The sequence below is a fragment of the Denticeps clupeoides genome, chromosome 16 (genome assembly GCF_900700375.1).
Source record: "Denticeps clupeoides chromosome 16, fDenClu1.1, whole genome shotgun sequence".
NCBI lineage: Eukaryota > Metazoa > Chordata > Actinopteri > Clupeiformes > Denticipitidae > Denticeps > Denticeps clupeoides.
The window spans coordinates 16,731,411-16,755,632 of NC_041722.1; the positions used below are offsets into that span (position 1 = coordinate 16,731,411).

Genomic DNA, 24,222 nt, shown 5'->3' on the forward strand with positions numbered 1-24,222 from the left:
CTGGAGCGGGTGCAACACGTTGTACCACACAGATGGGCACCAGCCTGTGCCACGTGCTCCTAAAACGCACACACAAATCTGGGCACGGTGCCGAGATGGGGGGGTCTATTTGATTTAAGGAGACGGGGGGACAACAGGGACTCCCCCCTTCCCCTCGGGACCCCCCTGGAGTGGTGCGAGGTGCGGCGGACGCCTGTTTCGGGCCCGGCCTGTGTCAGCGTGTTTAGCGCTCTGCCAGGGCGAGCATTTATATGCTAATTCCGACAACAACCGATTCTCAGGCTAATTGCTACGGGGCCCCGTTTTTTTTTTGTGCGCGTGCCAATCTCGGGGAGAGCCGGGGAGCCCCGACACGCGGGCCGGACCGTCCCGGCTTGTTTACGCATTGTCTTTCCTCATTACCCTCTCATTAACACCCCCTTTGTGCCGACGTGCCTGGTTGACGGTGTTCTCTCTCCGCCCTCAGTGTGTGTGTGTGTTTAATGTTGCAGATTAAAGGAGGGTGACCCCTCTCCTCAAGCCCCCCAAAACGTGCACCGTTGTACCCCGCGAAAGTGGTCGAGGCAGAGCCCTGCCACGTTTAGCGGCGGCCCTCCCACGACGAGAGCCTGGGCTAATTACCGGGGGGGGGGTGTTAAAAATGCATTTAGGTCAGGTTTTTAATGCCATGCAAATTTATGAGCAGGGAGAAGCAAATATTAGCCTGCGGAGCCCGGCGACGGCCACGGGCTGGGGACAGAGGCGCCACGGCTCAGCCGGCAGGCGCTAGCGCCTTCTCCAGGTGGCGCGACCTGAGACTTCGGGGGGGGGGCCGGGCTCCTCCGGCTCGGCCTCCGTTTCTACTTGAGCCCCAGGCTGTGCCGGGGCCTGCTTCTGGTGGCTAAACCAACCCCGCTAATAGCAATTAGAGCTAAAGATGCACAAATGTGACGCTGTAGCATGGTTTTACAGGGAGTGGCTGTATATTGCCCTCTTTCAAAACATTCGAAATACTTAAACCTATATGAATTAGAAATTTATGCAAATATTAAAAATGTGTTATGAATTACAGTGAGTTATGTTTCAGTATTTTGAATACGACATGTATGTGCATGTTTAATTCCTGTACTCTGTGAATAAATGAGGTGGCGGAGGTGGCAGCTCTGGTGTTCATCTCTTGATGGAGCGATGTCTGTCCCGCAGAAACGACAGCGGCGCTGCGAGTAATTCGAAACGATGAAATGCAGACATAACCCAGAGATGCGAAGTGCTGCATCTTTTGTTTGTACGATGGGGAGGAAATGGTTTGGAAATGGTTTCTCTTTTTCTTTTTTTTTTTTGGTGACGCTTTCCAGATCCCAGTAAAGTTCGACCCCTATTACTGCTATTAGGGCCAAGCAGCTGGATAAGCTGTTAGCTTTTTATTCGCAAATGTAGTTACTATCCACAGGTTTTATTTATTATCAGTCCACCCATTACACTGTTTCTTTTGCAATGGGAGGTAATTAGTTCATAACCGTGAATAAGCAGCAATTCTGTGTGACAAAGCAGTTCGGAAATGTACGTTGACTTGGTTGTGTGTGTGTGTGTGTGTGTGTGTGTGCATGTCGGTAAAGGGGCGCTGACACCGGTGGCATTCAGTCTTAAGCAGACTAGCCGGGTGTCACCATGTTGCCCTTTCATCAGTCCAATTTCAGCAGCCACCCTATCCCTCTCACACACACACACACACACACACACACAGAGACACTCCTCCACATTTTGAACTCGATGTCTAAAATACACTTTTACACAGACATGCAGACCAAACAAAACTACTCCCAGCACACACACACACACACACACACACACCATTGTAGAACTGGCTTGGGGAGAAGGGAGACTCCTCTAGGCCTGTGTTTTGGCTTATAGATCAAAGATTGTGTGTGTGTGTGTGTGTGTGTGTGTGCGTGTGTGTGCATGCACAGCTGCTCCTCACTGTCTCTGTGTTTCAGGCCTGTCTGACAGCGTGGAGAAATACATCTACTGTGGCCACTGTCCTGGGAAAAGGGCTTGCAAAACTCATAAACACACACACTCACACACACAGACACACAGACACACACACACAAGGAGCATTGCTGTAGTGAATTGTTGGACACTGAGCACTGTAAATACCTTTATATTTTCATTTACAGCATTTGCACTGAATATGATGTTCAATAACTTTTAATCTTGCAACCCCAATTACGAAGGCTTATCTTCAATAAATAAAAACTTTATTATAAGAATCTGAAAGAATAAACTCCCTCCCTGCCTTAGTTCCTTAATCCAGTCTCTGTTTATCAGTGGTGCTAATGTATGTGATGCAGGCTGGGCAACAACTGCAGGGCAGTACACACACACACACAAACACACACACACACTCAATGTGGCTAGACATTATTTCATTGTTTCACTGTGATGTGCTAATACACACACTCAGGCCTTTCCCAGGACTGGCCTCGGTCCATCTAACACAAATACCGGCTTACACACCACACACACACACACACACTTGCCACAGTTTACTCACCTTTTGCTCCATGTGTGCGTGTGTTTTGTCTGGCCAGATGCTTTCACTTGTGCAGCTACCTCAAAATTCCTGCTGGCCGGTATGAGTCTCTAATTGTGTGTGTCGGTGTGTGTGTTTGTTTGGGGAGTGTACATGTCCCGACCCATCTTGTCACATTTTCCCCTCTGGACGCCCCTTTGTCAGGTATACGAGCTGAGCGAAATGATTGTTTAGATTGTCTCCATTTTCCGAATGATGAATTAATGGTAAAGTACGACTGACAAACCAAATCTGCATCAGGCCCAAGTGCAGATGATTGAATTACGTCTCCCTCCCACACCCTCTCTCTGTCTTTTTTCCCCTCCCTATTCCACTATTCCTGCATGTGCACTGCTGGTATTACCTCACCGAGTTCCCACTCGTCCTCCTCCTCCTCCTCCGTCCTCCCCCTATTCCATATCTGAACTTATCTTTTCCACGTGATCCTGCAGACAGAGCCGATGCAGACAGTCCCAGTAGAGACTCTGTGGGTTTGATGCAGAGTGTGTGTGTGTGTGTATGTGTGTGTGTGTGTGTTTGTAAATCAGCACTATTCCCACTATTTGGCTGCAGCTTCCTTCAGCTGGGCTTTTATTCACAGATATGCACACACACACACACACACACACACACTGACACAGATATGCACAGGCACCAGGGAAATGCGAATGTGTTTTGGTGCAGTGGGCCACACGAAATGGGTGGGGGGGGTATGAACGTTGCGATGGCGTTGCCCACCGTTAAAACGGAATAAATAAAAGGCCGCCACCGTTGAGGAATTCTGGGCCGGAGAGGTGGCGGAGGGGGAATGAGACGTAGGACGGGAGGGGAGATTAGCTCATGTGGCCGCCCCGCCACCGCCGCCGATTAAGATCATTTGAAATGCATTGTGGGCATAATGCAATATCTGCAGCCGCGCGTGCGTTTTAGTAGCAGCGGGACGTGAGGAGCGTGCGTGTAAAAGGGGGGGGCGAGCGTTAGTGTGCGTGTTTGTGTAGGTGTAACCCCCCCCCCCCCCCCACCCCCACCCCCACCCCCCCGCCGGCGTCACCTTCTCTCGCAGACTGACCGTTTATGTCGGAACAACGGCCCTGGCCATTGTTATCAAAGCTGCGATTAATCATTACATTTGTGCAAAGCAGGGGCGCTGTTACCATGGGGACTCCAATGATCCGCGCTGCTTTGCATATCAACAGAAAAAAAAAAAAAAAAGTTTACAATCTTGGCGGGGACGGAGGGAGGGGGGGAGGACGTTTCCCCCGTCCGAAACGAATCCTTATATCGAGGGGAGAGAGCCATGTGACGTTATGCCAACTTTACAGGACAGCGAAGAAACCAAAAAAAAAAGGGGACACAATGATTTTCATGTTTCATGACCAGCAGATAAATCCTGGTTCCTGACAACTGCTAAACGAGGAAATAGCATGAAACGAACCAGAGGGTCACCACAGCCACCACCACCATTACAACTACAGCTTCAGGGATCTTCGAGTGGACCAGTAACACCATAATGACACTGGACTACATTCTGGACTTCTCCAACCCTGCAACTGTAGGACTTATTATTATTTTTTCGTTCTTTCGTTCCTATTGTACAAACCGTCACCAGCCCTGCACTGACACCACTTGCAGGCTCACGCTACCCTGGAAGGGGGTCCCTCTCTGTATCACTCCTTCCCATGGTTTCTTCCATTTACATTTACATTTACAGCATTTATCAGACGCCCTTATCCAGAGCGACTTACAATCAGTAGTTACAGGGACAGTCCCCCCCCTGGAGACACTCAGGGTTAAGTGTCTTGCTCAGGGACACAATGATAGTAGTAAGTGGGATTCGAACCCGGGTCTTCTGGATCATAGGCGAGTGTGTTACCCACTAGGCTACTAGCACCCATAATGAAATTAAGGTTATAGACACGTTGCTCCAGGTGAGGCTTGAACTCACAACCTCGGCATAGCTCATCAGAAACTGTTGTATAAGTATAAGCTAACCGATTGCGCCACTGGAGCTGCACAATGGTGCTTCCATTCTCTTTTTCTCTCTCCTAGAGTTTATGTTGGTGGAGGTTTCCCTTTTGTGCAGAAGGGTCAAGTGTGGGGGGTGTCAACTGTAGGGCCTGTCAAAGCCCATTGAGACATACTGTATGTGATTTTGGGCCATATAAGAAATAAATGTTGATGTTGCAAAAAATGGCGTATCTCACACACGGTTTAGCCACAACTCGCGTTCAACGCAGAAGCCACTTCAGCGAAGCAAGATGCTTCCTAATCACCGTGGCTGAGAGCAGAGAACAAGAAAATGGGCCAAAAAAGAGGCAATTAATGCTTTTAAGTGGTCCAAGCACAAGTTGAATCCTGTTAACATCGATTCAATATTACATGTGTCGGCTAATAAGGCTCCTCTGATGTTCAACGGGAAGCAGGGTATTTGGGATTTTTTTTTTTTAGGTTGTTGTTGTCCTTTTTACGGTGGATTTTAAGATGCGCACAGTCTGAAAAGCCGGCTGTTCCTGTTTACCAGGGGCGGGACTTTTCCTTTTTTTTTTGGTGTTATTCCAGAGGAATCGCTGAAATGGCCTTCTGCGTATGTAAATACCATTTTGGATGCTCGGTGAGAAACTGAGTTGGGCTAATTATAGCGTCCGTGAGAAACGCGAGGAGGACGGTGGAGAATGTTTCCCATTATGCCCGTCTCTTTCAGATGGCAGATTAATTGCCCCAATCGAATCAGATGCAGACATCAGAGACGACGCGGGGATAGGGTACGTTTTTCTGTCCGACCTGGGGGTCTGTGGGACAGGTCAGTGCACCGGACAGGACAGGGCAAGCCGTGTCTGTGCTGTGCTTGGACGGGGACGAGGCGTCCATTAGCACCGGAGAACGCTGGACGCGGGACTGACGTGGACTTGGTTAATGCACGGAGGCGCGGATGATGCAGGTCCGCCCGGGGTGTGGAGCTGATTCATGTGGCCGGGCGCAAGTTGTTCTGCGGTAATTATATATAATTCCGCCGCGTGTTTATGCAAGACGGCAGCGGAAGACTTTGCACTTAATGACAAAAGAAGCAGCACTTAAAATTCCTCCCGGGGTGTTTACCACGACGCTGGCCCGACTGTGGAATTCCGGGAACATTTGGTCGGTAGGGTAGTATCTGGCCGTCCTTGGACAGATCTGGGTGAGCGTGAGGTCTTTGTGAAGATAAACGTCCAGGACAGGCCTGGCGTTCCTGCTCGTTTGGACCCGTGTCATGCGGGACACGGGAAGGAGGGAGGGAGGATGGGAAAAGAAAACAAGCCTTGTTTACCCCACCTGAGTTCATGGCTCTCGTTCGTACGAACGACCCCGCCTGGTGAAGGGGAGGGGTTTTTCTTTTTCTTTTTTTAAGGACGCGTTTCGCCAGAGCAGCACAGTGATATTGAGGTCAGCTGTCCAAAAGGATCTGGCGTTACGGAAGCGGCGCGTCAGCAGGATTGGGGGCAGGCAGACACACCGCCGTGATGCTTTTTATTTTTTTCCCAGTTCATCCCCGCCGCCACTGCCAAAAACAAACAGCCGTTCTCGTTCTAAAACAGCCAGTGGAGGTTATAAACTTGCCGCCGGGACGTTTCCTAACTGCGTTTCCCAGGCGCGGCGTAGGAACTTCGTTCAGGAACAGTTCCGCTGGGAAAAGCGCCCACTGGAAACAGATAATGGTGCTCCGGCAGAATGGGACAGGAAGTGGGCGGGGCCGCAGAGGGCAGAACCGGGGAACTGTGACCCTGGCTGAGAGAGAGAGGAGAGGGAGGGAGGGAGTGTGACTGGCCCTCTGGTTTACCACGGTCATTTCGGAAGATCTCAGGACAATGTGTATTAAAGTTTAAAATAGGAGTAAAGATATGAGTGTCACACACACACACACACACACACACACACACTCACACACAGCATGTCTTTTGTTCACAGATACACTCTCAGTTCTTTGTGATCCAGAATGAAGTCGGTGTAAGGTGATTCATCTCTGTTGGGGGGATTAATCGTGGCATGCAACAAAAAAGCGTCCCACCGTCTCGTTTTCACCTAAAAAAGTCCCCCAGGCGTGCCCATGCAGCCACACAGGCGGACGCATGCGCCCGTAATTTATGGCCGCCGGCTCCTTGATCAATTGATAGCAGGGAATCCTTTGGTAAATAGAGTTTTAGACACATTGCCAATAGACCTAGGCTATTGATTGGAGTGTAAATTAAAAACTTAATCAGGTCCCTGAGATAAGATTTATCTCCGCCCCTGGCAAATTACAGGGCCAGCGCGCCGACAGGGTGGGCAGGCCGACGCGAAGGTGCTTCTGGCCCCTCTGTAGAGTGCCCCGCCCTCTTCGACCTCAGCAGTCCAAGCCTCACCCGTCGTAGCTTCTGCCGAAACATCTGCCGCACGGCCGCGACCTCTCGTCTCCGGCTACCTGTGCCGCGCACCGTCCCCACTCTGTTTCATTTCTCTCAAGACAATTCTGAAAAATGCATCAATTGAGATCATGGATTTTTTTTTTTTTTTGGCCAAAGGGGAATTTTTCCCACCTCGTCTTCATCATTAATTTCGGGGAAAATCCGTGGACATTTTGAAAATTAAACTCCTCCCTGGGCACCTTGGGAAAAAAAGATCCGGCGAAAGCCTTTCATCTGTCGTTGTGTTTTTCCGAGGATGGGAGGGGGCAAGGGATAGGATCCTCGCTACGTACCGGCGTAGCTTAAACCCCGTTTAGCGGGCCCGTGGCTAACTGCCGCGCTCAGAAGATATATTTTATTCCCCCACTTAATTAAAAGGCCCGCCGTGATCTGGCCGCGATTAGCTGCTAGATATACATTAGCCGCCTCTTTTTCTGGCGTTATGCGGCGGTTTATGGTGGTAATCTCCGCTTCCAGTCCTGGTTCTGGGACCAGTGTTGGTTTTGGGGTGCGCACCTTGCAGGCCGACCCTGGCCGCTCCCTCCTCTTCCTCCGCCGCCGGGCCCGGGGGTGTCAGTAATAGGCCCGTGGCCTGATAAGCCCGGGAAAAACACTCGTTTAGTTAGTAAAAGTGCAGCCGGATCCTGGCCCGATAAACCCGCCCGTTTCCCCCTCTAATACCCAGCAGCTAAAATCAATAGCGGGGATAATGCAGCCGCTAGTCGTCCAGTCGACTTTATCTGCAGCTTTCCTCGACCCACGCAGGTGGAGTGGGGGTGCTGGAGTGCTCGCCGGTTGTGTGTGTGTTTATACGTGTGTGTGTGTGTGTGTGTGCGTGAGGAGACTAGAACCGGGCGATGCTTGCGCTAGTAATCCACCGACGGCCATTACCAGGCCATCGTATTGGATTACTTAGCTGTTTATCTCTGGCCTCTTCCTTTCTCCGTCTCTCGCCCTCTCTCTGCTTGTTCTATGTGTCTTTATGCCCGTGTGTGTGTGTGTGTGTGTGTGTGTGTATGCGCGCTTCCCGGGCTGTTTTCCCAGAGGCCTTTGGAGGCGTGCCAGCTGTCGAGAGCTACTGGCTTCATATCAAGTCCCAGTGCCATGCACAGATCAGACTGGCACTGTGGGGTCCAGGCTGCAGGGTGGGATGCAGCAATACACTGGTTGTTGTGGGCTTGGTGTGTGTGTGTGTGTGTGTGTGTGTGTGTGTGTGTGTGTGTGTGTGTGCGTTACTCCCTCCCACCTTTTTTTTTTCACCGCAGCGAAATTTTCCGCTCGAGTAAGGACCTTGTGCTCGCTGTGTGATGCCATGTTGCCAGGTGTAGAATAGTTTCCTTGATGGCGTGCGTGTGTGTGTGTGTGTGTGTGTGTGTTTGCGTGTAAGAACCTCGCTCTGTGATGTCAGGCTACCGGAGGGAAATATTGCCTCAGGTGCTAGCAGGCTGAGCGAGGTTAGCGCGCGACACCGCTACCCAAAGTGCAGTGTATTAAAAGGCAGTCCGGCCCGGGATCACAGTATATCACCGAGCCGGGGCCGTGATAAGGGCCGACCGCTCGCCGGCGGATCAATGAAGGTTACTGACATCATATCGCAAAGTGAAAGCAAGTGCTTCACCCCCGGCTATTTATCAACGCCGCATCGCAGGGGGAGGGAGCCGTGGCCGGGCCTGGGGGGGGGCGGGTCCTTTTCCTCCTTTCCTCAACAGCGTATCCTTGATGGAGGCGTCCGGAAAAAAAAACGTCCTTAAACGACCACGGGCCCATCGGTACGCTACTCTCAGCAAGCATCGTGAACGTCAGATTATAAAGCAGTTGCATCTAGATGAACTTTTTAACCGTGCAAATTGCAAAAAATGGCCCACTGTAAACGTAGTAAAATGTACCGACAAACACTTTTTTAAGTGTGCTGACACTTAAAAAAAAAGAGCAAAGTGCACTAGCACGTTTATTTTAATACCGATAGAAATAACTTTCTATCTGTTTCTATCTATCTGCTTTTACAAATAGACATCCATCCATTGATACCAGACAAGCTGACAAGGCAGGTTGTTCTACACACACACACACACACACACACACACACACACACACACATACTCTTTTCTCATCGCCGTGTCAATGCGGACACTCGTTTCAGAGCCGTTTCCAAGGCCCTTAATTGGCTATCGAATTCTTGCATAAATTATTTATTTCTTCCCACATTTATATATTTAATAAAATATTTTGATCATGTCTGTAAGGTATCGAGCGCCGCCGCCTGTTCTGTAATTACCGCTCTGTTATCTGCCAGGGTAATTGGCCGAGCGTGAAGAAAAGAAAGCGATCGACCTTTAACCTCTCAACCTTGTCGGCCGAAGCTTTCTGGACTCCGTAAAGCCAGACTGCTGCTGTTCTTATCTTCTGTTTATGCCCAGTTTATTGCAAGTGTCTATGTTTGTGTGCCTGTGTATGACTGTAACAACATTTAGTGTGTGTGTGTGTGTGTGCAGGTAGCACATGAGTTCCATTTATCAGCTGCCTGGGGCACAATGTTCAGGGTTTCCCCCAGCGGGTTGGTGTGTAACTGCTCTGTCAATACCGGCCTGTCAGGGCACGGGAGAGCCGGGGGAAAGGCCCTCACTCCATACAACACAGTCACTTATTGAGTAACCAATAGCTATTTACCACCTGACAACGGCAGGAAGGCCATTCACACACACACACACACAGCGCGGCGTGCCGCAGCAAAAGATGGACGTACGTCAGAAGGCCCGTTCCCTCTCCGGAATCCACGCGCTGACAGAGAGAGAGCGTCTGCCCTCCGGGAGGGGATCCAGGTTCCGTTCCGGAGCGCAGAACCCGGTTTCCCGGGGCACCGCATTCAACCGGTCCGCCGGAATTAAGATGCACACGAGATGTTTGCACGTGAGACGTATTGACGGGTGCAGGTTTATTAAAAAAACATCATTAAACTTGCCGTTCTGGACGACAGAAATAATAAGAAAACTGGCCGCTGGTCCCCTGTCCTTTAGCTAGCTAATCCCGAGGACTATTAATGCTTCGCACATACGAAAAGCGGTGGCCAGAAGACCCTTTTTGAACATTGCATAATGGCGGAATTGTTACTGGGGCTCACCATCGGCCCGCCGCCCCGCTCTCACCCCCCCCCCAAACACCTCGCTGTATCCCCAGCAGCCTCGGCTCTCCATCAATGGCTGTTTTGATAGGTATTTCGTTCGAGCTTATCTACTTTGACTCGACAAACAAAAGGCCCCCCCCCACCGCACCTTTCTTTCCTCCCCTTCCTTCTTTTGTTTTCTTTAAACTTCTCACTCCGGCGAAAATCCCTGGCCTGTCGGGACTCGTCCGTTCACCTGAGTCGCACGGAGGAAGCGTTAACCCCTGTCGTCCCTCGGCTAAATGGGAACCGGAGAGGGAAGCCACTAATCCAGGACGGCGCAGACCTCTCACACCCCCGCGGAGAGAGAGGGAGAGAGAGAGAGGGGCCCACAACTCCCCCTCGCCGACCAAACGCGGCGCGCTTTTCATATTTATTAAGATGAAATGAGACGTTCCTTCTTTGAAGGGAAGAAGAACGAGCGACGGGCCCTGGAGAGTCGTGCTAGAGCGGCATCTTAAAGCCCCCGCCGTTAAAGGACAGCTGTCCAAACACAGAGGGCAAGGGAGGAAAAACACATTATATAAACGTCCGGCAACGTTCGCTTCGTAATACGGCGCGGCCAGATGAGCCGCGACGTCCCCTGCACGTCCCCTGCACGTCCCGTTCACGTGGCACCAGTTGGGCGGCCAGTCATCGCCCTGGACGCATGTTCCTTTTGGCTGAGGGTGCGTGAATAGATACGGCGGCCGGGTTTCTCGGGATTTCCTATTTTGAGGGAGCGGCGCTGCACGGGTAGGAAACAGGACGTCCCAAAACGGCCCTGAGAAAACAGAGCGGCCCGATCCGAGGCGGCGTCATTTATTCGGGGAGAACGAGGGGAACTGCTGACCTAGGACTCGGCTCCGATCGCGGAGCGGTGCCGTCTATTCCCAGCGTTCCCTGGGAGGCCCCGCGCGCAGTAGGACCTCTGAAGCGGCCCGTCCGGCCGGAGCGGGGAGGACCGAGCCGGGCCGTCTTCCAGGGGGACGGAACAGAGGGACGGAGGATTAATGAGGGAGTTGAACTCGTGCTCCTGCGTACACACACAGAGAGAGAGAGAGAGAGAGAGAGAGAGAGCCCTCGCTCTCCATGGCCAGAGAGGAGGGGAGCGAGGGAGGCGGCGGCGCGCGCGGCGCAGAGCTTCAGGTGCGGCGGTATCTGTTGGCACCGGAGCCCGCAGCCCTGGGCCATAAACCGAGGAGCAGGCGCGGAGCCAGGCGCAAGCCGGCAAACTTTTAACCTCCACCCCGCTTTAACGCCGCTCACTCCCCGCCCACCGCACCCCTAAATCACGTCGCTCTTTTACGCCACGGCTGCTCCGTCTCGGCAACGTCACCCGCCCCTTCCTTTTCACGCGAAGGCCGTCCAGCCTGCTGACCTTTAAACAGGGACTGGACCTCCACAGTTGTTACCGACTTCAAAGACGGTCCTGGAGTGGGGTGGAGTGGGGTGGGCAGGGGAACTATTAAAATATACTTAATGCCCTCTTTACTCCTGTGGCTGGTGTGTGTGTGTGTGTGTGTGTGTGTGTTCATGCTAATTCAGGCTCCCTGAAGGCAGAGAGAGCGATGGACAAAGACCGTCCTCACACACAGTTGTGTGATCTTCCTACAGGGGGTTGGCGATGTACACGAAGCTGTGATCATCAAACACACTGTTCTTTGCACACACACACACACACACACACACACACACACACAGGTCGTTTGGCGAGATCAGTGCTTGTGGTCTTTCTGAATACTTCTGCTCCAGTCAGCAAGAGGCACACATGGAAAAGGTTTGGACATTGCGGAACATCCCGTTCAGTTGTAAACACTCACCTCTGAATCACGGATGAATCATGTGCTCTCCAGAGCCGACGTTTCTGGAGAACGTTTAAAAAACGTAAGCCTGAGTGTGCGTTGTCTTGTCTTGTTTTTTGGGGGGTTTTTTAACGTAAGTTGTGTGCCTGCGCGGTTTGAGGGCCCTCGCTGCCGCTTCAGTTTTACTCTTTAGCCGAGTTTGGGAACCCTTTATAGGCCTAACAAACACACACACACACACACACACACAGTACTCTGTCTTTCACGTATCACTCGGTGGGAACGCGGTGAAGTCCACTACAGGAGAGGGGCTCACAACTCTCACTCGCCGGGGTTTTACTGGACATGATCTGGAAGTACAATGGGCAGCGAGGAGGCCTGATTCGGCCGGGCCGAGCTTTTAACGGTGACGGCTTCACTCCGACCACAGTGTGGACAAAGCAAGTTTATAGACAGGCGACATCATCGGTGTTCCGCGCGAAGGCCTACCTGACGGGCTAATGGCCGCCGGCGATTGGGGCGGGGTCGTTATTAAACCATGCACTTTCAAGGGTACCAGACTCAGGTACCCGCCCGAACTGAAAAGCTGGGGTAGAGATGACTTGGTAGACTCTGGTAGTAGCCTAGTGGGTAACACACTCGCCTATGAACCAGAAGACCCGGGTTCAAATCCCACTTACTACCATTGTGTCCCTGAGCAAGACACTTAACCCTGAGTGTCTCCAGGGGGGACTGTCCCTGTAACTACTGACTGTAAGTCGCGTCTGGTAAATGCGGTAAATGTAAATGTAAGCATGGCGGTTGGTGTCTGTGTGTCCGTGTGTGTGTGTTTCTCTTGTTTGCACACTGCTCGTGCTCTGGTAATTAACACTCACCGGGCTGTTTGTGTGGCTGCGGGGTCCAGGGTGTCATTATAAACTCGTCTGTCCACCCCACCCCACCCTGCGCCCGCTCCATGTCCCCGGCACGGGTTAATTACAGGCCTGGCGGTGATGTCACCGCTGTGGCGTCTCCTCCACCTCCTCATACCTGCCTTTGTGTCATCTGTGCACACAGAGACTGCGCCGAAGCGCAGCCGACTCTGGCCATGGCCCCCCCGCCTTCCCCCATGTGCCTGGTGAGGGTCTGAAGATCGCATTTGATTATTTGTTCTGTGGACGTGGTTATTTAACTTCCCCGCTGTAGGAGGAGATAAGGAGCTCTACAGCTGTTTTGACAAGAATGAACTTGTGCCAAAAACTAGGACGGGAATGATGGACGAAGAAAAAAAGTGTGTGTGTGTGTGTGTGTGTGTGTGTGCCTTCCTGTCGTTAAGCACCTTCTTCTCCACAAAGGGAGCGTGTACAGGTTTTAAACCAAAGGTTGGCCGGCGAAAGAGCTGGAACGTTTCTACTTTCTGGCCCACGGCGCGAAAAAGCCGTCTGCGTGAAGGAACGTGGCAAAAAAAAAAAAAAACGAAACACCCGAGAGGCGTATCGGAAGCGCAGGTGAGGAAATGCGGAGCCGGAGTCAGCGGGAGCCCAGGGGAGTGTGTTAACGGCAGTGCCTCTCTGATCGTAGATATGTGATGACCCTTGAAAAAAAAAAACAGGTGAAGAAATCCAGAGAAGGATCCATCATGGGGGAATAAGATACTCGTCGAAAACAGGACTGAAGCCCCCCCTCTCCATTTATTTTTTTTTTTCGTGGAAGGAGGGAGAAAGAAAGAATGGTAGGTAATGTTATCTTGTTCACAGTTACAAGAATCCAGCACAGAGAGGCGCAGGGTTTCACGTTTCTAATATGTATATAAAGTTTCACTGCACAATGGGGCTTTTGTCTCTGACAAAATGAACCCCCCCCACCCCCCACCCCCCTTCGCTCCTCTCCCTTCTGCCTCCCTCCCTCCCGTTTAAAAAAAAAAAAAAAAAACACGCACATTCATACGCGAGTGGGGGCTGTGGGGACTTGGGTTTCAGCTGTCTTTGTGCTGCCGTGTCGTCACTCGGCCCCCGGAGGGGCAAAATGCGCATCTTGCAACGGGCCGGCTCTCCGCCGGGCCCGCTTCCAGCCACAGATTAGGCCCAAGTCCGCCGAACAAACGGGGTCCTGAAACACACACGCACACACACACACAAAAAGGCATGACAGGTAACCCAAGTCGCACAGGAGATTTGGAGGGGGGTAGCAGCGGAGAGAGGAGGAGGCAGACGATAATTACAGAGCTTTTTGTTTCTGGCCACTTTTAGCTGGCTACTTAAGTGCCTGATCCGAAATCTGTGCCTTGTAATTACAGTAGTGGGCCCCATTAGGGCAGAGGTCTTTGGGGGGATTATGCTCGCTCTCTTTCTCCCTCTCTCTCTTTCACTCTGACAGTCACGGCTGAAACGCTGTCTCTTGTTAGCCGCGCTCGCTCCGGGTCCTCGGCCGGCAGACGGGCTGAGTCGCGGCCCTCCTCTCGATCCACCCCGAGAGAGAAGGTACCGCCGTTCCGGTTATTTGTCGATCTTCCTGTTTCTAATGCCGGTTCTGACAGGTTGTGCCGCGGTGACGGTTTGTAGATCCTGACACCAAAAATGCCACAGCTCGTGTGCCATCGGGCCAACGGGGTCGCTGCCAAGCCCTCTTAACTGGAGGGATTTAAATGCTGAGATTGGAGGCCAAGCCTGCGATTGTCTTTTAAAGTCCTCCTAAAACCGATAGAGGCGCGGGACACTAAACCACCAGAACCGACTGTCCTTTACCCTGTTTTACAGTGGAACGCGCCGGATCTTTATCTGACCTGCGGTGAATTTCGGAGCACGATGATGGATTCCGCGAGCCAACATGAGGCAGCGGAGAGAACGAGATCGGCCCCTTTAAGCTGTTAGCTTTCTTAATAGATTCTTAAGCACTGGCTTTAATGCATGTTAAACCAGGATTACCCAATCAATTATGGGCCAGTACAAACAAGGATTACTTAAAACAGTGCGTTTTTTTTTTTACGGAGCGTGTAGGAGCCGGGTAAGTAGGGAGGGACGTGGTTGTAGCTGATATAGGCCCGAGAGGATTGTGGGTCACTCTGACCCCAGCCGCTGGGCAGAGAGGCCAGGGGCATCGCTCATTATGGGAATTATGGGAGCCGGGTCACTAAGATGGCACATTGTCTGGTAATAAATCAGTGCGAACGGGTGGACTGTTTACTTCTCTGCGTGTGTAAGGCAGTCTGAGACCTTATCGCAAAAGGTTGGAATCTATGAATATTCCCCGTATCGCTCCAGAGTAACACGATATTTCTGCTTTCTGCAACATCAGCCATTGTAGGACGCCTCCCTCAGATTGCAGGTACGCCTTCTGGATGGTGAACAGCGGTAACAGCTGTTCTCCCCGTCCTGTAGCCCCGGCAGCGGCAGGGGGTGGGCAGAGGGAGGGCTGGGACCTTCCTGGAACCCGATCTGGAGGCCTTGTGTGTGCAGCGTCCCTGCTGACTGATCCACCCCGTCTCAGAAAATATACAAAGTCAGCCTAACACCCCATGTGTTTACTTTTTCCATCTCAATTAGCAACCCCAAGCCCGCTGCACAACGTGTAGCAAGTAGGAACATATACTTGCCAAACCAGATCCTCTTTGTGTGTGTGTGTGCATGAGGATGTGCGTGTGCATGTACTTGTTTAATTGCGCTCACCTCTCTATGAACCATTGCATACCCAGTGAGTGTTGTAAGCACACGATGGCTCAAGCCTCCATAGTTCTCAGGCTGTTCATCATGTCAGCGATGGGCTCACATGTCATGTAGTGTTTGACTTGGTGGAAAGAGGAATCGGAGCGCTTCTCGTTTTAAAGGGATGTGCGAGGCCTGTGGGTGTCATCCTAACCTCTGGCGAGAGGCCTGCTTCTCTTTCAAGACTACTTTGGGCAAAAATGAGAATCCCCCCTGGATATTTTCTGCACGTAAGCCAATCGGTGGTTGATCGGCGATCATGATCTAGCATGCTAAATAGCTGGTTGAGTTGCAGACAAGCTGCAGCCAATGAGATTTCAGGACACTGGATGATGAAAAGAGGTAGGATTCTCACAAAGCTCACAACAAGACACGGCAGAGAGCACAGACTCCTTAGGGTCGACTCGGGAAACTGAGCCGGAATGGACACATAATCATTTATTTTTCCAGAACCAATCATTGGGCAAGCAGCTTTTAACACTTGTTTTTATTTCCTTGTCAATTCTGGTGTGTCTTTTTGTGACAACGTTATTTTGGAGACCCAGTGGAGCAGTCAGGGGTGAAAGATCATGTGCCGTATGACCCCGTTTCCAGTCAGTTGTGTAACAATCCGATAACAAATCCAAACGCTGAATGGTGTGAACTGTACAGTGACAAATTGACTATGAAAGTCATGTGGTCTGAATCTTTTGGTCCCTCTGTGTGTTTCACACTCTCCCACTCACATTCCACTGCTGGATTTTGTGTCACTCAGTAGCTGGGAAAGCCTTCACTGATGGAAGCCAGGCACCTCTTTGGAGAAATGCTGGTTCCTCTAATCAGCTCTAATAGGGCCGGGTCGACCTTGTTGGTGCTGCTGTGGTGCTGTGCGCTCGAGACGTGATGAGACAAGGACTCTAACCCTTTTATAGCACGCCCAGTGTAGCAGCAGACGAGTGTGGTGTCCGGTTACGGCCTCCCCGTCTGTGAGGGCCCGCCGTGTGCCTGCCACTGTGGCAAGAGGGCATTGGGAGTCCACATAATGGCGCGCATGCACTCATCAACCACCGGGGATGTTTCACTTGGTTAGTTTTTTAAACGCTTCGGTCACGCATGTAAGGTGCTGCGGCTTCGATATTACTGTTGCTCTCCAGGAATGTCAGAATTCGAATGAACGCTTTGGTCTGTTATTCTAAAGAGAAACTACAGCTGTATTAAAAGCGGTATATACATATATATATATATATATAAATGCCCCCTCATCCACCCCCTCAAAAAAAGTGACTCTTTTAGTCCCCATTTTTGAAATGAATCCTACTTAATTAAGAAGCAATGAGAGTCCACAGATAGCATTCCTTAATTAGCCTAAGCTGACTGCTGTAACCAGATCCTCCGCATTAATGACAACACAGCCCCTGTGAAAAGCATCATTGTTCTCCAGATAATTGTCCTTTCAGTTAACGCCGGCGAGGGAAAGGCTTTCCTTGTTAGAGGAGCTGGCTCTGGGCTGTCGACAGCCGGAGACGGGGACAGGTCCCGGGGCTGGCGCTGGCCCCGTGCCCGTCGTGACAAGCCCACTTGTGCCCTCTGCTGAAATCCCCTCGGCATGCTGTGGAATTAGACTTCCCAAGGGTGGAGTGGGGTGGGTATGGTGGGGTTGTTGTGTGTGTGTGTGTATTGGGGGGGGGGGGGGGGGGTCAGTTTTGTGCAGAGGGAGTCGGGTGGGATGTTAATTATAGACCCTGAATCTTAATGAATGGGGGGGATCAATAAAGAAAGGCAGATGTATGCAAACAGCATGCTGATTACGGCAACTAATGACGCCTCATGTTGCCGTCCAAGCAGCTTGGGGAGGCTGAAGATGTTAGTGCGGGGAGCGGGGAGAGCGGCGGGGGGTGGCGAATGACTCCTGGTCTCACCAGAGTCGAATTAGTCTAGCAGAGGAGAGGGTTAACGGTTACACACAGGCAGAGGAAGGTCGTTCCTTGTTAAAATGTTTTAGTCAAAGATCACTTTGCATATTTACATTCACTTGGCCAGGCCACATTTGCTCTTTTGATTAAACGAGAGCGTTTCCCCCACCATCTGCTTGTTTTTAACACCATCTACGTGCACTGGTACTTTCGCGTATATCGATGGCGATGATGCTGGGCTGTTGGGATCGACTACATCACAAAATCAAGGTCGGGGGGTTGGGCTACACCTTGCTCCTGGGCGAAATGTGGGGCAGGTTTCACCTGTTTGTAGCCTTGCCTGCTCTCTGAGGTCCCCATTGTGTCCAACCAGCTCGAGCTGTTAGAAACCCTATACCTGCCTTTAAGCAGGGAGGGAGGGCGGCCAAGAATTAACTGCTGCTTCATCCTGGCAGCCGCAGAGGATGCTGTCTGCCTCTATTCATGAGGGCAAAGACAGGCTGCAGAAGAAAGAGGAGATACGCGGGATGGGGGAGCGAGTAAGAGGGGCAGGGTGGGATGTTTTTTTAGGAATGTGTGTTGTTTTTGAGGGCATTTGTATGCCAGGAAGAGGGACACCATAATAAGTACAACAGATAAAAAGCCCAAGCACCACATTTCCTCTGAGCTAGGATGGCTGGTATCAGGTGACGGTGTAGGATGTCAAGGTTGGGGCATGGGTGGGAGGCCCTTTTGTGCACTTTTTGGAGGCATGATGCCCTTCTAGTGACAGAAGAGAGAGAGGCCCCATCATATGGACAGCAGCCAGGGACAGAGTACACGAGATATCAATCCAAATAGAGTAGGTAGGCTGAGAAGAGGAACAAGTTGGTGACCTTCTCACTGCAAGTTTCCTTAATGAGGGAAAGATCCAGTCATCTGCATCCCACTGACACACATCTACATAATCGTTTTATTGCACATTTGTCCGTGGATTGGATTACTAAACCCCTTGCCCACCCTTCTTCCATACCAATCCGGACCTTGCAGTCGCCCTCAACCTCCTGTAGCGAAAAACAAAACCCTAATGCACCACCAGAGAGGCCAGGACTTTCCAAGGAGAGGACACAGAGCAGGTGGTGACCCCTCGAGCCCAGGAGTATATTATTGACCAGGGTCCAGCACCTCTGATTGATTACGTATTGTATTGCCATGAACCCCAGTGGCCGGAGACCTCTGTGTGACCAGTGGCCTGACAGAGCATCGTGCTGACCCTCACCTTAGCATAAGAGTTATGTGGCTTTAACCCAATCCTTGATGAGGGGGGATCTGACCTGCAGGACCACTGAGGCCCAGCCCCAAGGCCAACGTGCCTTTCCCTGCGTCTCACGGTGCTGGCCCTGCCCCATGATTTACAGGCCACGGGTTCACTAGCCATCCCTGAGTAGCAACGCATTCAGACTCCAGACCTCTCTAGTGACCCGATGACGTTCATCATGTCAGCAGCCGAGAGGGAGGAGGCCTTGAGAAGAGAGGAGAAAAATGCTAATTAATCTTCACCGAATTATGCCAAAACGGTGAGAAATCAATAGCGCTCTATATCCTGTCCTCACTTTCGGTCTTGACGGCCTGGCTCTAGTGCGCCCAGAGAAATGGATTTATAATATCGCTCTGTGGCGTATAATGTGTTGGGGAAGACATTTATATTGAGAGAGTGGGAAGCTGTAGCTTAGACCCGCTAGTAATATGCGGTGGTCAGGTTACAAGCGGACGGGAACGCGTTTAAGAACGCTCCTTCCTCCAGTGTGTATCCCACCCCCATTCTGGTCCCACTCCCTCACCAATTTAATTGACAGGTGGGTGCTGAGGATCTCCTGCACTCCACACATGCTGAACTGTCACTCGGGCGACTTGATCAAGGATGCGCCGACAAGCTCGGAAGCGGGGAGGAAAATGCTAACGCTAAAAACAAAGCAGTGTAAATACCATCTTCCTTGTCTGTCTGTTTTCCCCATACCTATTAGCTATTGTTTTTTTATTGTTATATTTTTATTGTTTGCTCATGCATCGTGGCAACTTCCCAAGGCTTCTGTCAATGAAGGGTGCTTTAACGCATCTGGATAAAGGAGCGTATTGCGAGATCTGAGGGTCTCAGTTGGGTGCGATGCTCCTTTACGATGTGTGTTCGCCACTCATCACCATGCTTAGCTTCTGCTGTGTTGATTTTCTCTCCACTGAAGTGGGGAGTAAGGACGGGGATTGGATTTTTTTTTTTTTGAACGCTTGCTTCCACGTGTCTAGTTGCAATGGCCTACAGTGCTTGAATTGGTATAACTTTAGTATAACTAAAAAATCTTACATTTTTGGATTTAAGGGAAGGTTTTTTTTTTGGTTTTTTTTTACCAGCACTCCACAAATACCTGTCCCATGAAGGGAATGCACGGGCACGCCTGTCCTACGCCAGAGCAGCGCTGAACACTAATTACAAATAATGACACACTGACTGCAGGACAAACAGGTGTTACTTACAGTCTGCGTGTCAGAGTGGCATATTTCCCTCCGACTCTTTTCTTTTTCTTTCGTTATTTTTACAGAAAGTTTTTACATTACGACGCTTATTATTCACATGCTTTTGAAGTTAGCACACTTTATTTATTTCTTTATGTGAATTAATGCATGTAAAGTATGTTCTGGAAGGTTTTATACCATTGGGCCCTGCCAATTTAGGTGTAATTTACTTCACGTCTCATTGTGGGTGTGGCCACGCTCTTCCCTGCACAGCTTCTGACTGGTGGAGTTAATGTTTCAAAAAGTTAGATTTCTCACGTTCTCATTTGTCAATACGTTTTTTCGCGTTTGCTGGTGATTAAAAGAACTGCCTGACAAGGACTGACTTGTGTGTGTGTTTGCGGGTAGTAATACATATACACATACAAGTGCACCAGCTGCATGGGGGATTTGTTTGCATCATCCAAAGGCCCGAGGTCAGGATTCCTAACACTCGGATTCGCAGTCTCCCAGCCTGGTGCTGCCTTCAGTGTTGACAGAGGGCAGTTTTCGTGCGTTTTTTCACGCGCCTGTTTATCTAACTCTGGCTGGCATGCTCGTTCTTGGTCAAAACAATGACATCATTCATTAAATGCGCACTAAACGCGCATTTCCATTTCAATAGCTGATGTGGAGTTGTTTGAGATTCTTGTGTTGTGGAGGAGTACATTCTTTTTTTTTATTATTAATTTATCTCTCGGCCCATTGATCATCGCAAGGTTATCTTCAGCCTCCAATGATACACACTGACCCCATTCCTTACACATGTGGGTGTATGACTGGCAAACAGCACAGAACAGCCCGAGTTTGCCTAGTGCCCCGTTGCCAAACAGTAAAGAAATATTTCAGCCGTGCAGCATGAATATGCGCACTGTGAGCGTGCATGCACGCGTTTGCGCCCTTATCTGATCTGTCCGGTTTGCCGGGCCAGAGTAAGGGAGCGACCACAGCACGCAGTCATTTCTCCTCCCTCCTCCTGTAACGCGCGCCTCCTCGCGACTTCCCTAGCGCTGCCTTGCAGCTGTGCGCAGAGCTTGATGGACAGGAGTTTATCCCCGGCGCTTCCTGCAGTGAATAAGGCCAGTCATTACGGTAGGATGTGCCTCGTATGAAAGCACAGTGTGTTGCTCCGCCGTGCCAAAGATAACTCTGTGGGCGTGATCTTACTCTGCGCTTGTAGCGCTTGGCGCGTCCCCAACGTCAGCCTCGCTATTTCTCTGGCCCGTGCACAAGTCCCTGGGAGAACCTTGGTAGCGAGGGAAGTGGATGACAGAGGAGAGAGAGAGAGAGAGAGAGAGATGGGAGGGGGTTTGTAGTCTCCTTTCATAACCCCCTTTGGCCTCTCCCTGTGCAGTGGCTCCGAGAGAGAGAGAGAGAGAGAGACGCATCTTTCATTGGGTTGGAGCCCCTGATCCTGGAGATAATTACCCAGCAATGTAAATTACAGCAACAGAGAGACTTCCACACGGCCCTCACCCCACCCCGGGCCCCTGCCGGCCCTGCACCGCTCCCCAAACACTCCCCCGAGCAGTACCTTCGCCCTCCCCTGCAGCTCGCCGCTAAATAGAACAAGCCACATCTTAGCATGCGCCTGTGTCTGTGGTTGCCTGCAGATAAATCCCTAGCAGATGATGTTTTCTTTCGCCTCTCCCTCTCTCCACTGCCACCGCCCGCGAGGCGCAGAGAGAAACCTCTCTGGTTAATATTTAACCGTGAGGATCCTGGGGTGGAGGAGTGCAGCGGGGAATGCTGGGAAGCAGCGGCTGACATGCAGGCAGGCAGGCAGGGCGGACTGGGGAGGGTAAGAGAAGAGATGGGTTTCTGTCCTCGGAGGAATGCGCCGGTGCTCTTCCAGGCGCTGGCCTTTAGACCCCGGACGGTCAGGTGACCGGGATTCCTCGGAGCGAAGCCGGGATTCTTTTTTTTCTAAACACCCCCGCCCTACACACGCACACACACACACACACAAAAACCTGCACATTGCCGTCAGACGCCATCTGCACAGCACTAGGGTATATGATACCGATTATTTTTATAATGATCTACATTCCTGACCTTCTGTAAGCTGGACTCGACAATCAGTAGTTACAGGGACAGTCCCCCTGGAGACACTCGGGGTTAAGTGTCTTGCTGCGGGACACAATGGTAGTAAGGTTGCCTGTACATTTAACTTACTGAAGTGCAATAAAATATTCTGTATATACACAGATGGATACCTTAAGCATGCGTAAAAAATACAGAATTGACACAAACGGGAGGTATAGATTTTTATATAAAAATGGAGGTATCGATTTTATACAAATCCATATTATTCAGATGCAAATTCTAGACACACAAGCAGGTTTGAGTGTCAGACGCCTGCTGGGTCCCATCGGACGAGTCGCAGCCTTATTTCACCGAAACTCAAATTTCGCTGCTTTTATCCCATTTTAAGGTCCGCTTTGGTCAACGTTTAATCAAAGTTGAGTTTATTCAAGTAGAGTAATTCTCACAAGAGGAAGCAGCTAACAGCAGACAGTGTCCATTTTCTGTTCCGCATTTCTCTCCCGGCTCGGCCCGGCTAGCGGGGATCCTCGGGCCCTGTGCGCTGCCCAGCTGGGCGCCAGATGTGGGCGGCCGGTGGTTCGGGGCTGCGGGGTGGCAGATAGGAGCGGGTTCGGCCCGGGCGAGACGTTGCGGCCGGCGCGATCTGAACTTCGACAGGCCCGGGTCACGCTTAATGCCTCGCTTCCCAACTCCGGCCCGGCGCGCCTGATTTATATCTAACAGGTGCCGCCGAAAAAGGCCGACCCGGCTCCGAGCAGCGAGAGGGGCGGGGGGACATGTGGCCGTTCCGTTAAAGAGGAACAACGGCCTCAGTGTGCCTCGCGGGGGCTGCACTTTCTCAAACCGCGGCGCTCGGCCCCCGACGCCTGTCATCCCCGACGCCCCGGCCGCGGCACAGGAAGGGAAACTCGCAAACAATCGCCACGCTTCTTGCAACACCAGGCCATTTCTCTCCCTCGCGCACACCCCCGGCCCCCCGCCCCCTGTACCTCCTTCCTCCTTTCACCCTCCTCGCCTCTCCCCCCATTTCTGTCCACTTCCTCCGAGCCCCTTGCCCCGTTTACTCTGCCGTCTTCTGGTTCCAGTTCCGTTTCGCTCTCCCACCTGCCGCATATCTTATTCTGCGACCAAACGTTTGTGACTCCGTGGTAATGAAGAAACGTGTTAAATATGAAACGTTGAAATCCAGTCGGTTAGGAAATATTTCTCGTAATAGGATTTGGAAAGTCTGTACGGTGGGCCAGAACTTCCAGCCTGCAGTGTCTCAATAGCTGGCATGGCTGACAATGCTAGTCTTGTGTCGGAGCCGTAATTTGACGTGCCACTGGCTTTGATGGCCCTCCGTTAGCACCACGGTGTCGGCTTTCCTCCCCTGTCGCCCATGAAAACCGTACACACACACACACACACACACACACACACACTGCTCCCCACCCCAGTACAATCTCAGACAACTACACGAACACGGCAGCCCTCTCCACTCTGCATTTTAGGGATCAGTATCCACCTCTGTGATTTGGGGCCATTAGGACGGCTTTAGGACAAGGGGGCGGGGTCTTGCGCGTCGGAGATCTATTGTCTGGTCCCAAGTTTTTTTTTTAACCCTTCCGCGATCAAGCGACAGTGTCCGTGGATGTTTCTCACCCCCCACACTCTGGGTTTCTTTCAGCGCCCCCCCCACCCCCACCCCCAAGGCCACCTTGTCACACACCTAACAACTTGTTTTCTCGTCGTGTTTTTCTTTCCTCTTCCTCTGTTGACAGTCCCTCATTGCGGCGCCCGCTCTGATGGAATGCACATCACATCACCTCGCCGGATTTTTCATTTCTTCTTAACTAAAAATAATAGGAGTGTGTGTGTGTGTGTGTGTGTATATATATATAAACACACACACACACACACACACACACTCCTATCATTGTTATGATGAAATCGGTTGTTCTTCAGAAGGTTTATGTGCGGTTAATCACATCAGGGCACCACCGTCGCCACCATGGAGATACCCATGTGCTCATCCAGACCCTGTACGTCGCTCGTCCCGTCTTCCTCGTTTCCACAATACGCTGCGGCAGAGAACAGAAAATTACGCGGCGGAGGGAGAGCAAAGGAGCGGATGCGGCCGCTGCCGTTACCGCTGTCAGCTCCCCTTTGTTTATGCGGCCGTC

The 24,222-nt window shown here is 51.4% G+C and overlaps 1 protein-coding gene across 1 annotated transcript in view; it reads left to right on the forward strand.

Moving 5' to 3' along the window:
- The first annotated feature begins 4,062 nt into the window (after window positions 1-4,062).
- zfhx3b (zinc finger homeobox 3b) overlaps window positions 4,063-24,222 on the forward strand; it is a 119,506-nt gene continuing 99,346 nt past the window's right edge. Inside the window, 1 exon segment of the mRNA XM_028955857.1 lies at window positions 4,063-4,103. The gene's annotated coding sequence lies outside the window, so the exon portion shown is untranslated.